This window comes from Oncorhynchus mykiss, chromosome 14 (genome assembly GCF_013265735.2).
Source record: "Oncorhynchus mykiss isolate Arlee chromosome 14, USDA_OmykA_1.1, whole genome shotgun sequence".
Lineage (NCBI taxonomy): Eukaryota > Metazoa > Chordata > Actinopteri > Salmoniformes > Salmonidae > Oncorhynchus > Oncorhynchus mykiss.
In genome coordinates this window covers 42,722,143-42,738,435 of record NC_048578.1, presented here as the reverse complement: position 1 = coordinate 42,738,435, position 16,293 = coordinate 42,722,143, and the positions used below count along the sequence as shown (strand labels likewise).

The 16,293-nt window shown below is 45.7% G+C and overlaps 1 protein-coding gene across 1 annotated transcript in view; it reads left to right on the top strand.

The window, feature by feature from the left end:
• Window positions 1-1,061: 1,061 nt before the first annotated feature.
• Window positions 1,062-16,293, top strand: part of LOC110533235 (endothelin receptor type B) — a 44,537-nt gene continuing 29,305 nt past the window's right edge. The window contains exons 1-2 of the mRNA XM_036943609.1: window positions 1,062-1,125; window positions 1,305-1,366. The gene's annotated coding sequence lies outside the window, so the exon portion shown is untranslated. The remainder of the gene's footprint in view (window positions 1,126-1,304; window positions 1,367-16,293) is intronic.

Genomic DNA, 16,293 nt, shown 5'->3' with positions numbered 1-16,293 from the left:
GCCAGTAGCCTAGTCGAAAGATACATCATGCAGTAGTGTAAGTCTACACTTGAGACAGACCAAGTGGCACAAAAGTAAACCTTGCATTTTGAGGTTTAAAATACACCTCTGGTGGCCAAGTTGACATATTTTTAGAAATGCCATTGGATATAACGTCTAAGATCTTTGATAGGCTGATGCATAATTTGTTTCAGGAAATAATCTCTGCCACCTGCTCAGGTTAGCATTTGGCTAAATGTGGCAGGTCATTTAAAGGAAACAGCTAACATGAGCGTTTTATCACGTGCAATTACGTCAATGATTTGAATTGGCTGATGCGCATTTTGAGATGGAGAAAAAGTTCAAACATAAATGTAAACTTTTTCTAATGTTCGCAAGTATGAACTCTATTGGTTTAGAAATAAATTCAATGGCCATTCTTCAGTAGTCCTCTGCAGTGATGCTGTGGGTCTGTACTGTGCCAACAAACACTACGGCTTCATCACAAATGATAATCAATTCCCTTTACGGTGCACTACTTTAGACCAGGACCTGTGGGGAAAAGGTTGCGGTTTGGGATGTTACTACTACTACTGGTGTCTGAGACAAAGGGCGGTTGTCCATCCATCAGTTAGATTTTATTATGAAGACAGATGGCTGGAACCCTAAGGAGAGGGAACCAGCCTTTTGTGTACAGTAGGGATAGGGGTAGGGTTGGTTAGGGTTCTACACAGCAGCAATTCTCCATCACCTCCTTGACAACAGGGTTACTATTTAGAGGAGGTGCTGCTGGCATTATTGACCAAATTAACGGCCATTAGGTTTGGTTGGTCTACATGTAGAGATTATTATCATTGGCCTATAACCTGTGCTCCTCTGTCCTGAATTTGTTTTAATTAATTTATACGGCATTGTTTAGGCTATTTCACTACCACGAGAAGACAAAGCTGTTCTGAGTAAAATGAAAGTTGGACGCAGAGATCTGTCGGATCTGTCCTAGCCTCTGATTGGTTGTCCCAGTAGAGTTCCCAGTCCGTGAACACGACTATAAAACCCTGCGCTGTCCCCCCTCTGCGCCAGAGCGCATCAGACCGTTGTGAAATAGAGAGAGAGACCATAGAGATGTTGTGAGCCAGAGAGCACGAGGTCAGTTAATTGAAACCGCTAAACCCAAACCCACACAGTTTTATTAATTTGACTGAAGTCTGACAGATCTAACGGACATATTTAATGGTTATTATATTCTCTCCCTATTGGACTATTTTATTGGAATAATAACACTAAAATACTCCACCACAACTCGGTATCATCCCACCGCAAGGCAGTATCATCCCAGCGGCAAGGCAGTATCATCCCAGCGGCAAGGCAGTATATTCCCAGCGGCAAGGTGAGATTCTAACGGGACTCTGCATCTTTATAGTGGACCCATCAACTTCTGGAATAAGAGTTTGATTTGATAGGATTAGATGATTTAATTAGAATTAGAAGTGAGCTTCCGTTGTATGGAGAGATGATGACGCACGGCTTTCCTGTTGCGCGCTCTGGAATATGGAATATATCAGGAATCACACGACATTTATCAACGCCGTCGCTTCTTCTAAAAAACACATCTTACTTTTTCTTTGAATTGATAAATACCTCAATGCCATTAATGATAAAGAGTGGAACAAGTATTTGTTTATCCATCTCTTTTACCGATAAAAACATCTAAAAGTTTGAGAATAACAGAATAGGCTCTGACTTGAGTGAACAATCATTGATGCACTTTGGAAGGTAATCAAATGTTTTTATATGTTGACTGATTAGTAAAGAAGAAAATAAATATATTTCCAAAAAGTTAGCATGGAGTTGGAAACACGATAGGATATTTGGACACTTACAGTAGAGTTTTTACAGTATGCCTATACAGTAGCCTACGGGGCAGGAGGATAACTTACTATTGACTGAATGGCCTGAGTTTGAGTGACGTGTGACTGATGACAGAAGGATGGATGGAAAGACATCAGAATGCTGCATGCAGAGAAACATGGAATATAATTACTATTGCAGTATTTACAGTAAGCATAGTTTATATAGTATATTAACACACAAAGCCTGACGCAACAGATTATTACAGTATAATGTCATGGTTGCTTTTTTTACAGCCGATTCAATAATTATAATAATAGTATTTCATTTGTACAGCGCATTTCCCATGCTCAATGGCATACCATGTTATTCTAAGTCATATTCATTGGTTAATTCTGTGTGCATTTAGGGATTCAAATAGAAGTTCGTTTTTACACTTCCAGGAGATAGGCACTTTATGTTGCTGTTGACTGACGGGTCTGATAGAAGTCTTATAACGGGTTTGGAGTGTTTCTAATTGCAAAGGCATTTATAGAAGATAAACTACATGGAAATGTTGAAACCGTTTTCAACAACTTTGACAACATTTTAGTTCATATGGAGCACGAAAAAGCACCCTGCGGAAAAATCTGATTAGCATAATTTACTGTCTTTCCCATACACTAGTTAATTGATTAGCATAATTTACGGTCTTTCCCATACACTAGTTAATTGCCTAATGCGTGCTCAAGAGATGACACACATAGACACATGCCATATTTTTAAATAGTTAGTTACCTTGGAACCTTGCACACAGACACATTCAATATTTTTAAATAGTTAGTTACCTTGGAACCTTGCACACAGACACATTCAATATTTTAAATAGTTAGTTACCTTGGAACCTTGCACACAGACACATTCAATATTTTAAATAGTTAGTTACCTTGGAACCTTGCACACAGACACATTCAATATTTTTAAATAGTTAGTTACCTTGGAACCTTGCACACAGACACATTCAATATTTTAAATAGTTAGTTACCTTGGAACCTTGCACACAGACACATTCAATATTTTAAATAGTTAGTTACCTTGGAACCTTGCACACAGACACATTCAATATTTTTAAATAGTTAGTTACCTTGGAACCTTGCACACAGACACATTCAATATTTTAAAATAGTTTGTTGACTGGTATACCTCATGTGGTTAAATTGTGGTGATGTCGAGGGAATCAGGGTTAAGGTAGGGTTAGTTAGGGTTGTGGCTTAGTTAGGGTTATGGTTATAGGTTTGGGTTAGCAAGGGTATTGGTTAATGGTTAGAGGTAGTTAGGATCTTGGGTTAGAGATAGTTAGCGTATTGGATATGGGTTTGATGTAGTTAGGGTATTGGTTATGGGTAAGAGGTAGTTAAGGTCTTGGTTATGGGTTAGAGGTAGTTAGGGTCTTGGTTATGGGTTAGAGGTAGTTACGGTCTTGGTTATGGGTTAGAGGTAGTTAGGGTCTTGGTTATGGGTTACAGGTAGTTAGGGTCTTGGTTACAGGTTATAGGTAGTTAGGGTCTTGGTTATGGGTTAGATGTAATTAGGATATTGGTTATGGGTTAGAGGTTGTTAGGGTCTTGGTTACGGGTTAGAGGTAGTTAGGGTCTTGGTTATGGGTTAGAGGTAGTTAGGGTCTTGGTTATGGGTTACAGGTAGTTAGGGTCTTGGTTATGGGTTACAGGTAGTTAGGGTCTTGGTTATGGGTTAGAGGTAGTTAGGGTCTTGGTTATGGGTAAGAGATAGTTAGGGACTTGCTTATAGGTTAGACTTATTTAGGGTTATGGGTCAGAAGTAGTTAGACCTTGTTTATGTGTTTCAGGTAATTAGGATTTTGGCTATGGGTTAGAGGTAGTTAAGGTCTTGGTTACGGGTTATAGGTAGTTAGGGTCTTGGTTATGGGTTAGAGGTAGTTAGGGTCTTGGTTATGGATTACAGGGAGTTAAAGTCTTGGTTATGGGTTAGAGGTAGTTAGACATTGTTTTTGTCTTTCAGATAATTACGATCTTGGCTATGGGTAAGAGGTAGTTAGGATATTGGTTATGGGTTACAAGTAGTTAGGGTCTTGGTTATGGGTTACAGGTAGTTAGGGTCTTGGTTATTGGATAAAGGTAGTTAGGGTCTTGGTTATTGGATAGAGGTTGTTAGGGTATTGGTTATTGGATAGAGGTAGTTAGGGTCTTGGTTATGGGATAGAGGTAGTTAGGGTCTTGGTTATGGGTTAGAGGTAGTTAGGGTCTTGGTTATTGGATAGAGGTAGTTAGGGTCTTGGTTATGGGTTATAGGCAGTTAGGGTCTTGGTTATGGGTTAGAGGTAGTTAGGGTCTTGGTTATGGGTTAGAGGTAGTTAGGGTCTTGGTTATGGGTTAGAGGTTGTTAGGGTCTTGGTTATGGGTTATAGGTAGTTAGAGTGTTGGTTATGGGATAGAGGTAGTTATGGTATTGGTTATGGGTTAGAGGTAGTTAGGGTCTTGGTTATGGGTTAGAGGTTGTTAGGGTCTTGGTTATGGGTTATAGGTAGTTAGGGTGTTGGTTATGGGATAGAGGTAGTTAGGGTGTTGGTTATGGGTTAGAGGTTGTTAGGGTGTTGGTTATGGGTTAGAGGTAGTTAGGGTCTTGGTTATGGATTACAGGGAGTTAAAGTCTTGGTTATGGGTTAGAGGTAGTTAGACATTGTTTTTGTCTTTCAGATAATTACGATCTTGGCTATGGGTAAGAGGTAGTTAGGATATTGGTATTGATATTACAAGTAGTTAGGGTCTTGGTTATGTGTTACAGGTAGTTAGGGTCTTGGTTATTGGATAAAGGTAGTTAGGGTCTTGGTTATTGGATAGAGGTTGTTAGGGTATTGGTTATTGGATAGAGGTAGTTAGGGTCTTGGTTATGGGATAGAGGTAGTTAGGGTCTTGGTTATGGGTTAGAGGTAGTTAGGGTCTTGGTTATGGGTTATAGGCAGTTAGGGTGTTGGTTATGGGATAGAGGTAGTTAGGGTGTTGGTTATGGGTTAGAGGTTGTTAGGGTGTTGGTTATGGGTTAGAGGTAGTTAGGGTCTTGGTTATGGATTACAGGGAGTTAAAGTCTTGGTTATGGGATAGAGGTAGTTAGGGTGTTGGTTATGGGATAGAGGTATCTAGGGTGTTGGTTATGGGTTAGATTTAGTTAGGGGTCTGGTACATAGGTAGTTATGGTATTTGTTATGGGTTAGATGTTAGAGATATGTGTTGTCTATGAGATCAAACCAATTAACCGTCACTTCAAAGAGTTGGTCTTGTTCAGGTTGACGTCTGTCTGCTACAGAGGTTCTCGTTACGCTGCTTGTTTAGGCTCACCTCTACTGGCTACATATCTTTACATATCTGGTATTACTCATCTCATATGTATATACTGTTTCCTATACTATTCTACTGTATCTTAGTCCGTTCCGCTCTGACATCGCTCATCCATATGTATATAGTCTTAATTCATTCCTACTTAGATTTGTGTGTATACAGTGCCTTGCGAAAGTATTCGGCCCCCTTGAACTTTGCGACCTTTTGCCACATTTCAGGCTTCAAACATAAAGATATAAATCTGTATTTTTTTGTGAAGAATCAACAACAAGTGGGACACAATCATGAAGTGGAACGACATTTATTGGATATTTCAAACTTTTTTAACAAATCAAAAACTGAAAAATTGGGCGTGCAAAATTATTCAGCCCCCTTAAGTTAATACTTTGTAGCGCCACCTTTTGCTGCGATTACAGCGGTAAGTCGCTTGGGGTATGTCTCTATCAGTTTTGCACATCGAGAGACTGACATTTTTTCCCATTCCTCCTTGCAAAACAGCTCGAGCTCAGTGAGGTTGGATGGAGAGCATTTGTGAACAGCAGTTTTCAGTTCTTTCCACAGATTCCTGATTGGATTCAGGTCTGGACTTTGACTTGGCCATTCTAACACCTGGATATGTTTATTTTTTAACCATTCCATTGTAGATTTTTCTTTACGTTTTGGATCATTGTCTTGTTGGAAGACAAATCTCCGTCCCAGTCTCAGGTCTTTTGCAGACTCCATCCGGTTTTCTTCCAGAATGGTCCTGTATTTGTCTCCATCCATCTTCCCATCAATTTTAACCATCTTCCCTGTCCCTGCTGAAGAAAAGCAGGCCCAAACCATGATGCTGCCACCACCATGTTTGACAGTGGGGATGGTGTGTGAGCTGTGTTGCTTTTACGCCAAACATAACGTTTTGCATTGTTGCCAAAAAGTTCAATTTTGGTTTCATCTGACCAGAGCACCTTCTTCCACATGTTTGGTGTGTCTCCCAGGTGGCTTGTGGCAAACTTTAAACAACACTTTTTATGGATATCTTTAAGAAATGGCTTTCTTCTTGCCACTCTTCCATAAAGGCCAGATTTGTGCAATATACGACTGATTGTTGTCCTATGGACAGAGTCTCCCACCTCAGCTGTAGATCTCTGCAGTTCATCCAGAGTGATCATGGGCCTCTTGGCTGCATCTCTGATCAGTCTTCTCCTTGTATGAGCTGAAAGTTTAGAGGGACGGCCAGGTCTTGGTAGATTTGCAGTGGTCTGATACTCCTTCCATTTCAATATTATCGCTTGCACAGTGCTCCTTGGGATGTTTAAAGCTTGGGAAATCTTTTTGTATCCAAATCCGGCTTTAAACTTCTTCACAACAGTATCTCGGACCTGCCTGATGTGTTCCTTGTTCTTCATGATGCTCTCTGCGCTTTTGACGGACCTCTGAGACTATCACAGTGCAGGTGTATTTATACGGAGACTTGATTACACACAGGTGGATTGTATTTATCATCATTAGTCATTTAGGTCAACATTGGATCATTCAGAGATCCTCACTGAACTTCTGGAGAGAGTTTGCTGCACTGAAAGTAAAGGGGCTGAATAATTTTGCACGCCCAATTTTTCAGTTTTTGATTTGTTAAAAAAGTTTGAAATATCCAATAAATGTCGTTCCACTTCATGATTGTGTCCCACTTGTTGTTGATTCTTCACAAAAAAATACAGTTTTATATCTTTATGTTTGAAGCCTGAAATGTGGCAAAAGGTCGCAAAGTTCAAGGGGGCCGAATACTTTCGCAAGGCACTGTATGTTGTGTAATTTGTTATATATTACTTGTTAGATATTACTGCACTGTCGGAGCTAGAAGCACAAGCATTTCGCTACACCCGCAATAACATCTGCTATCCATGTGTACAGTGGGGCAAAAAAGTATTTAGTCAGCCACCAATTGTGAAAGTTCTCCCACTTAAAAATATGAGAGAGGCCTGTAATTTTCATTATTGGTACACTTCAACTATGACAGACAAAATTAGAAAAAAAATCCAGAAAATCACATTGTAGGATTTTAAATGAATATAGTTAGGATATTATTTGCAAATTCGATCATGTTCGAAGAGGAGGAAAACTCTTACAGAATCACCCACCAACCAAGGACCAAGCGGCGTGGTAACAGGCAGCGGCAGCAGCGTAAGAAGGAGGAATGGACATGGGAGGACGAGTTGGACGGAAAAGGATCCTGGGCAGAGCCAGGGGAATATCGCCGCCCCAAAGCAGAGCTGTGGGGCGGCGAGGAGCTGGCGCGGTAGCGTGGCTGGAAGCCCGAGAGGCAGCCCCAAAAATGTATTGGGGGGGGGGGGGGGGGGGGGGGGCAGGGAGAGTGTGGCAGAGTCAGGAGTCAGACCTGAGCCAACTACCCCTGTTTTCCGTAAGAAGCCAAAGAGGAAACCCGAGCCGGTCAGGGCGGTAATGGAGCAGTCGGTGAAGTTGAGGGGTGAGTCTGAGATTGTCGAGGAGTTGTTGGACAGATTGGAGGAGAGTGAACGGAGGGGAGATTATGAGACATTCGAGGAGTTGTTGATGAAATTGGAGGAGAGTGAGGAGAGAGAGCTGTTGGTTTGGCACAGTATGCACGGCACTCGTCCTGAGGTGCGTGCTAGTCGTCTGGTGAAGACTGTGCCAGCCTCACGCACCAGGCCTCCTGTGCACCTACCTAGCCCTGCACGTCCTGTGCCAGCTCAGCGCTACAGTGCTCCTAGCCGTGCTAACCGTGGCCGGCGTTGTACTGGTCAGGTACCGTGTTATGCGGTGAAACGCACGGTGTCCCCAGTAGACGTGCTTAGCCCGGTGCGCTACATCCCAGCTCCCCACATCTGCCGGGCTAGGGTGAAGATCCAGCCAGGGCGGATGGTGCCAGCCCTGCTCTCAAGATCTCCAGTACGCCTTCACTGTCCGATCCATCCAGTGCCACCTCCACACACCAGCCCTCCGGTGGCAGCCCCCTGCACCAGGCTGTCTCTTCGTCCTTTGTCTACAGGTGCTCCCGCCTGTCCAGCGCTGCTAGAGCCTTCCTCCTCTCCAGCGCCGCCAGATTCTCCCGTCTCTCCAGAGCTGCTAGAGTCTCCCGTCTGTCCATCGCTGCTAGAGTCTCCCGCCTCTCCAGAGCTGCTAGAGTCTCCCGCCTCTCCAGAGCTGCTAGAGTCTCCCATCTGTCCAGAGCTGCTAGAGTCTCCCGTCTGTCCAGAGCTGCTAGAGTCTCCCGCCTGTCCAGAGCTGCTAGAGTGTCCCGCCTGTCAAGAGCCCTTAGAGTCTCCCATCTGTCCAGAGCTGCTAGAGTCTCCCGCCTGTCCAGAGCTGCTAGAGTGTCCCACCTGTCCAGAGCTGCTAGAGTCTCCTGCCTGTCCAGAGCTGCTAGAGTCTCCCACCTGTCCAGAGCTGCTAGAGTCTCCCGTCTGTCCATCGCTGCTAGAGTCTCCCGCCTCTCCAGAGCTGCTAGAGTCTCCCACCTGTCCAGAGCTGCTAGAGTCTCCCGTCTGTCATGAGCCGCCAGAGCCGCAAGTCTGTCATGAGCCTCCAGAGCCGCCAGTCAGCATGGAGCCGCTAGAGCCGCCAGTCAGCTTCGAGCCCCCAGAGCCACCAGTCAGCCAGGAGCTGCCAGAGAATTCAGCCAGCCAGGAGCTGCCAGAGCCGCCAGTCAGTCAGGATCTGCCAGAGCCGCCACCAGTCAGGAGCTGCCAGAGCCGTCAAACAGCCAGGAGCTGCCAGAGCCGTCAACCAGTCTGAGCTACCCCTCAGTCCTGAGCTACCCCTCAGTCCTGAGCTACCCCTCAGTCCTGAGCTACCCCTCAGTTCTGAGCTGCCCCTCAGTCCGGAGGAATTTGTTAAGTCCAGAGGTGTCCCTCAGTCCTGTGGGCCTATTTATTAGTGTTCCCAGGTCGGCGATCCTAGGAGGCCACAGAGGCAGACTAAGACTATGGTGGAGTGGGGTCCACATCCAGCGCCAGAGCCGCCACCGCGGACAGATTCCCACCCAGACCCTCCCCTATAGGTTCAGGTTTTGCGTCCGGAGTCCGCACCTTGGGAGGGGGGTACTGTCACGTTCTGACCCTAGTTCTTGTGTTATTTGTTTGTTTTAGTTGGTCAGGACGTGAGTTGGGTGGGCATTCTATGTTTTGTGTTTCTAGGTTGGTTTTCTGTGTTCGGCCTAGTATGGTCCTCAATCAGAGGCAGGTGTCGTTAGTTGTCTCTGATTGAGAATCATACTTAGGTAGCCTGGGTTTCACTGTTGTTTTGTGGGTGATTGTTTCCGTGTCTGTGTTTGTTCGCCACACGGTACTGTTTCAGTTTTGTTCACGTTTATTGTTTTGTATTCATTGAGTGTTCAGTTTATGTTTTTAAATAAACAACCATGGACACTTACCACGCCGCATCTTGGTCCGAACCTTCCTACACCTCCTCTTTGCTAAACCCTTACAGTTTGTCTTCAGGAAGGCAGTGAATTGCTGCGCAACAGCTTTTTCTAAAACATTTGAGAGAAATGGAAGATTCGATATAGGCCGATTGTTTATATTTTCTGGGTCAAGGTTTGGCTTTTTCAAGAGAGGCTTTATTACCGCCACTTTTAGTAAGTTTGGTTCACATCCGGTGGATAGAGAGACGTTTATTATGTTCAACATAGGAGGGCCAAGCACAGGAAGCAGCTCTTTCAGTAGTTTAGTTGGAATAGGGTCCAGTATGCAGCTTGAAGGTTTAGAGGCCATGATTATTTTCATCATTGTGTCAAGAGATATAGTATATATAGTAGTATATATAGTATTAAAACACTTGAGTGACTCTCTTGATCCTAGGTCCTGCAGACTGACAACTGAGCTTTGAAGGAATACGCAGATTTAAAGAGGAGTCCGTAATTTGCTTTCTAATATTCATGATCTTTTCCTCAAAGAAGTTCATGAATGTATTACTGCTGAAGTGAAAGCCATCCTCACTTGGGGAATGCTGCTTTTTAGTTAGCTTTGCGACAGTATCAAAAATACATTTCGGATTGTTCTTATTTTCCTCAATTAAGTTAAAAATAGGATGATCGAGCAGCAGTAAGGGCTCTTCTATACTGCACAGTACTGTCTTTCTAAGCTAGTCGGAAGACTTCCAGTTTGGTGTGGCGCCATTTCCGTTCCAAGTTTCTGGAAACTCAATGACGAACGCCGTATATGGCCCAGGAGGCCTGTAAACAGTAGCTATAAAAAGTGATTAAGTAGGCTGCATAGATTTCATGACTAGAAGCTGAAAAGATGAAAACTTTTTTTTTTGTAAATTGAAATTTGCTATTGTAAATGTTAGCAACACCTCCGCCTTTGCGGGATGCACGGGGGGATATGGTCACTAGTGTAACCAGGAGGTGAGGCCTCATTTAACACAGTAAATTCATCAGGCTTAAGCCATGTTTCAGTCAGGCCAATCACATCAAGATTATGATCAGTGATTAGTTCATTGACTCTAACTGCCTTTGAAGTAAGGGGTCTAACATTAAGTAGCCCTATTTTGAGATGTGAGGTATCATGATCTCTTTCAATAATGACAGGAATGGAGAAGGTCTTTATCCTAGTGAGATTGCTAAGGCGAACACCGCCATGTTTAGTTTTGCCCAACCCAGGTCGAGGCACAGACACGGTCTCAATGGGGATAGCTGAGCTGACTACACTGACTGTGCTAGTGGCAGACACCACTAAGCTGGCAGGCTGTGCTTGTGAAGCATGCGTAGCAGGAATACATTTCCCAGGACTAGGTGGACACAATGGGTTGCTCTTGATGAACACTGCTCTGTCCCACAGAACCGTTGCTAAGTTGGAGTCTACTGTTGATGCAACACTAAGGCTACAGACGAAGATGAACAACAGTGTTTCTCCCAAGTGGTTAGGGGTTAGAGGAGGGTTGGGTTAGTGTTAGGGTTAGGGGCGAGAGGAGTGTCGGGTTAGTGTTAGTGTTAGGTTAGGGGCTAGAGGAGGGTTGGGTTAGTGTTAGGGTTAGGTTAGGGGTTAGAGGAGGGTTGGGTTAGTGTTAGGGGTAGAGGAGGGTTGGGTTAGTGTCAGGGTTAGGTTAGGGGTTAGAGGAGGGTTGGGTTAGTGTTAGGGTTAGGTTAGGGGTTAGAGGAGGGTTGGGTTAGTGTTAGGTTAGGGGCTAGAGGAGGGTTGGGTTAGTGTTAGGGTTAGGTTAGGGGTTAGAGGAGGGTTGGGTTAGGGGTTAGAGGAGGGTTGGGTTAGTGTTAGTGTTAGGGTTAGGGGTTAGAGGAGGGTTGGGTTAGTGTTAGGGTTAGGTTAGGGGTTAGAGGAGGCAGACTAAGACTATGGAGGGTTGGGTTAGTGTTAGTGTTAGGGTTAGGGGTTAGAGGAGGGTTGGGTTAGTGTTAGGGTTAGGTTAGGGGTTAGAGGAGGGTTGGGTTAGTGTTAGGGTTAGGTTATTGTTTAGAGGAGGGTTTGGTTAGTGTTAGGGTTAGGGGTAGAGGAGTGTCGGGTTAGTGTTAGGGTTAGGTTAGGGGGTAGAGGGTTGGGTTAGTGTTAGGGTTAGGTTATTGGTTAGAGGAGGGTTTGGGTTAGCTGTAGGGAGGGTTAGGTTAGGGGGTAGAGGAGGGTTGGGTTAGTGTTAGGGTTAGGTTAGGGGTTAGAGGAGGGTTGGGTTAGGGTTAGGGTTAGGGGTTAGGGGATAGAGGAGGGTTGGGTTAGTGGTAGGGTTAGGTTATTGTTTAGAGGAGGGTTTGGGTTATCTGTAGGGAGGGTTTGGTTAGGGGTTATGGGAGGGTTGGGTTAGTGTTAGGGGTAGAGGAGGGTTGGGTTAGTGTCAGGGTTAGGTTAGGGGTTAGAGGAGGGTTGGGTTAGTGTTAGGTTAGGGGCTAGAGGAGGGTTGGGTTAGTGTTAGGGTTAGGTTAGGGGTTAGAGGAGGGTTGGGTTAAGGGTTTGAGGAGGGTTGGGTTAGTGTTAGGGTTAGGGTTAGGGGTTAGAGGAGGGTTGGGTTAGTGTTAGGGTTAGGTTAGGGGTTAGAGGAGGGTTGGGTTAGTGTTAGGGTTAGGTTAGGGGTTATAGGAGGGTTGGGTTAGGGGTTAGAGGAGGGTTGGGTTAGTGTTAGTGTTAGGGTTAGGGGTTAGAGGAGGGTTGGGTTAGTGTTAGGGTTAGGTTAGGGGTTAGAGGAGGCAGACTAAGACTATGGAGGGTTGGGTTAGTGTTAGTGTTAGGGTTAGGGGTTAGAGGAGGGTTGGGTTAGTGTTAGGGTTAGGTTAGGGGTTAGAGGAGGGTTGGGTTAGTGTTAGGGTTAGGTTATTGGTTAGAGGAGGGTTTGGTTAGTGTTAGGGTTAGGTGTAGAGGAGTGTCGGGTTAGTGTTAGGGTTAGGTTAGGGGGTAGAGGAGGGTTGGGTTAGTGTTAGGGTTAGGTTATTGGTTAGAGGAGGGTTTGGGTTAGCTGTAGGGAGGGTTAGGTTAGGGGGTAGAGGAGGGTTGGGTTAGTGTCAGGGTTAGGTTAGGGGTTAGAGGAGGGTTGGGTTAGTGTTAGGTTAGGGGCTAGAGGAGGGTTGGGTTAGTGTTAGGGTTAGGTTAGGGGTTAGAGGAGGGTTGGGTTAAGGGTTAGAGGAGGGTTGGGTTAGTGTTAGGGTTAGGGTTAGGGGTTAGAGGAGGGTTGGGTTAGTGTTAGGGTTAAGGTTAGGTTAGGGGTTAGAGGAGGGTTGGGTTAGTGTTAGGTTAGGGGCTAGAGGAGGGTTGGGTTAGTGTTAGGGTTATGTTAGGGGTTAGAGGAGGGTTGGGTTAGTGTTAGTGTTAGGGTTAGGGGTAGAGGAGGGTTGGGTTAGTGTCAGGGTTAAGGTTAGGTTAGGGGTTAGAGGAGGGTTGGGTTAGTGTTAGGTTAGGGGCTAGAGGAGGGTTGGGTTAGTGTTAGTGTTAGGGTTAGGGGTAGAGGAGGGTTGGGTTAGTGTCAGGGTTAAGGTTAGGTTAGGGGTTAGAGGAGGGTTGGGTTAGTGTTAGGTTAGGGGCTAGAGGAGGGTTGGGTTAGGGGTTAGAGGAGGGTTGGGTTTGGGGTTAGAGGAGGGTTGGGTTAGTGTTAGGGTTAGGTTAGGGGTTAGAGGAGGGTTGGGTTAGTGTTAGGTTAGGGGCTAGAGGAGGGTTGGGTTAGTGTTAGGGTTAGGTTAGGGGTTAGAGGAGGGTTGGGTTAGGGGTTAGAGGAGGGTTGGGTTAGTGTTAGTGTTAGGGTTAGGGGTTAGAGGAGGGTTGGGTTAGTGTTAGGGTTAGGTTAGGGGTTAGAGGAGGCAGACTAAGACTATGGAGGGTTGGGTTAGTGTTAGTGTTAGGGTTAGGGGTTAGAGGAGGGTTGGGTTAGTGTTAGGGTTAGGTTAGGGGTTAGAGGAGGGTTGGGTTAGTGTTAGGGTTAGGTTATTGGTTAGAGGAGGGTTTGGTTAGTGTTAGGGTTAGGGGTAGAGGAGTGTCGGGTTAGTGTTAGGGTTAGGTTAGGGGGTAGAGGGTTGGGTTAGTGTTAGGGTTAGGTTATTGGTTAGAGGAGGGTTTGGGTTAGCTGTAGGGAGGGTTAGGTTAGGGGGTAGAGGAGGGTTGGGTTAGTGTTAGGGTTAGGTTAGGGGTTAGAGGAGGGTTGGGTTAGGGTTAGGGTTAGGGGTTAGGGGATAGAGGAGGGTTGGGTTAGTGGTAGGATTAGGTTATTGTTTAGAGGAGGGTTTGGGTTATCTGTAGGGAGGGTTTGGTTAGGGGTTATGGGAGGGTTGGGTTAGTGTTAGGGGTAGAGGAGGGTTGGGTTAGTGTCAGGGTTAGGTTAGGGGTTAGAGGAGGGTTGGGTTAGTGTTAGGTTAGGGGCTAGAGGAGGGTTGGGTAAGTGTTAGGGTTAGGTTAGGGGTTAGAGGAGGGTTGGGTTAAGGGTTTGAGGAGGGTTGGGTTAGTGTTAGGGTTAGGGTTAGGGGTTAGAGGAGGGTTGGGTTAGTGTTAGGGTTAGGTTAGGGGTTAGAGGAGGGTTGGGTTAGTGTTAGGGTTAGGTTAGGGGTTATAGGAGGGTTGGGTTAGGGGTTAGAGGAGGGTTGGGTTAGTGTTAGGGTTAGGTTAGGGGTTAGAGGAGGCAGTCTAAGACTATGGAGGGTTGGGTTAGTGTTAGTGTTAGGGTTAGGTGTAGAGGAGTGTCGGGTTAGTGTTAGGGTTAGGTTAGGGGGTAGAGGAGGGTTGGGTTAGTGTTAGGGTTAGGTTATTGGTTAGAGGAGGGTTTGGGTTAGCTGTAGGGAGGGTTAGGTTAGGGGGTAGAGGAGGGTTGGGTTAGTGTTAGGGTTAGGTTAGGGGTTAGAGGAGGGTTGGTTTAGGGTTAGGGTTACGGGTTAGGGGATAGAGGAGGGTTGGGTTAGTGGTAGGGTTAGGTTATTGTTTAGAGGAGGGTTTGGGTTATCTGTAGGGAGGGTTTGGTTAGGGGTTATGGGAGGGTTGGGTTAGTGTTAGGGGTAGAGGAGGGTTGGGTTAGTGTCAGGGTTAGGTTAGGGGTTAGAGGAGGGTTGGGTTAGTGTTAGGTTAGGGGCTAGAGGAGGGTTGGGTTAGTGTTAGGGTTAGGTTAGGGGTTAGAGGAGGGTTGGGTTAAGGGTTAGAGGAGGGTTGGGTTAGTGTTAGGGTTAGGGTTAGGGGTTAGAGGAGGGTTGGGTTAGTGTTAGGGTTAGGTTAGGGGTTAGAGGAGGGTTGGGTTAGTGTTAGTGTTAGGGTTAGGGGTAGAGGAGGGTCGGGTTAGTGTCAGGGTTAAGGTTAGGTTAGGGGTTAGAGGAGGGTTGGGTTAGTGTTAGGTTAGGGGCTAGAGGAGGGTTGGGTTAGTGTTAGGGTTAGGTTAGGGGTTAGAGGAGGGTTGGGTTAAGGGTTAGAGGAGGGTTGGATTAGTGTTAGGGTTAGGGTTAGGGGTTAGAGGAGGGTTGGGTTAGTGTTAGGGTTATGTTAGGGTTAGGTTAGGGGTTAGAGGAGGGTTGGGTTAGTGTTAGGGTTTGTTTATTGGTTAGAGGAGGGTTTGGTTAGGGGTTAGAGGAGGTTTGGGTTAGTGTTAGGGTTAGGGGTAGAGGAGGGTCGGGTTAGTGTCAGGGTTAGGGTTAGGTTAGGGTTAGGGGTTAGAGGAGGGTTGTGTTAGTGTTAGGGTTATTTTAGGGGTTAGAGGAGGGTTGGGTTAGTGTTAGGGTTAGAATGTAGAGGAGGGTTGTGTTAGTGTTAGGGTTATTTTAGGGGTTAGAGGACAGGACAGATAGGAGGGTTGGGTTAGTGTATAGAGGACAGATAGGAGGGTTGGGTTAGTGTATAGAGGACAGATAGGAGGATTGGGGTAGTGTATAGAGGACAGATAGGAGAGTTGGGTAAGGTTAGTGTATAGAGGACAGATAGAAGGGTTGGGTTAGTGTATAGAGGACAGATATTAGGGTTAGGTTAGTGTATAGAGGACAGATAGGAGGGTTGGGTTAGTGTATAGAGGACAGATAGGAGGGTTGGGGTAGTGTATAGAGGACAGATAGGAGGGTTGGGGTAGTGTATAGAGGACAGATAGGAGGGTTGGGTAGTGTATAGAGGACAGATAGGATGGTTGGGTTAGTGTATAGAGAGAGGACAGATAGGAGGGTTGGGTTAGGTTAGTGTATAGAGGACAGATAGGAGGGTTGGGTTAGTGTATAGAGGACAGATAGGATGGTTGGGTTAGTGTATAGAGGACAGATAGGAGGGTTGGGGTAGTGTATAGAGGACAGATAGGAGGGTTTGGGTAGTGTATAGAGGACAGATAGGAGGGTTGGGTAAGGTTAGTGTATAGAGGACAGATATGAGGGTTGGGTTAGGTTAGTGTATAGAGAGAGGACAGATAGGAGGGTTGGGTTAGGTTAGTGTATAGAGGACAGATAGGAGGGTTGGGTTAGTGTATAGAGGACAGATAGGAGGGTTGGGTTAGTGTATAGAGGACAGATAGGAGGGTTGGGGTAGTGTATAGAGGACAGATAGGAGGGTTGGGATAGTGTATAGAGGACAGATAGGAGGGTTGGGGTAGTGTATAGAGGACAGATAGGAGGGTTGGGTAAGGTTAGTGTATAGAGGACAGATATGAGGGTTGGGTTAGGTTAGTGTATAGAGAGAGGACAGATAGGAGGGTTGGGTTAGGTTAGTGTATA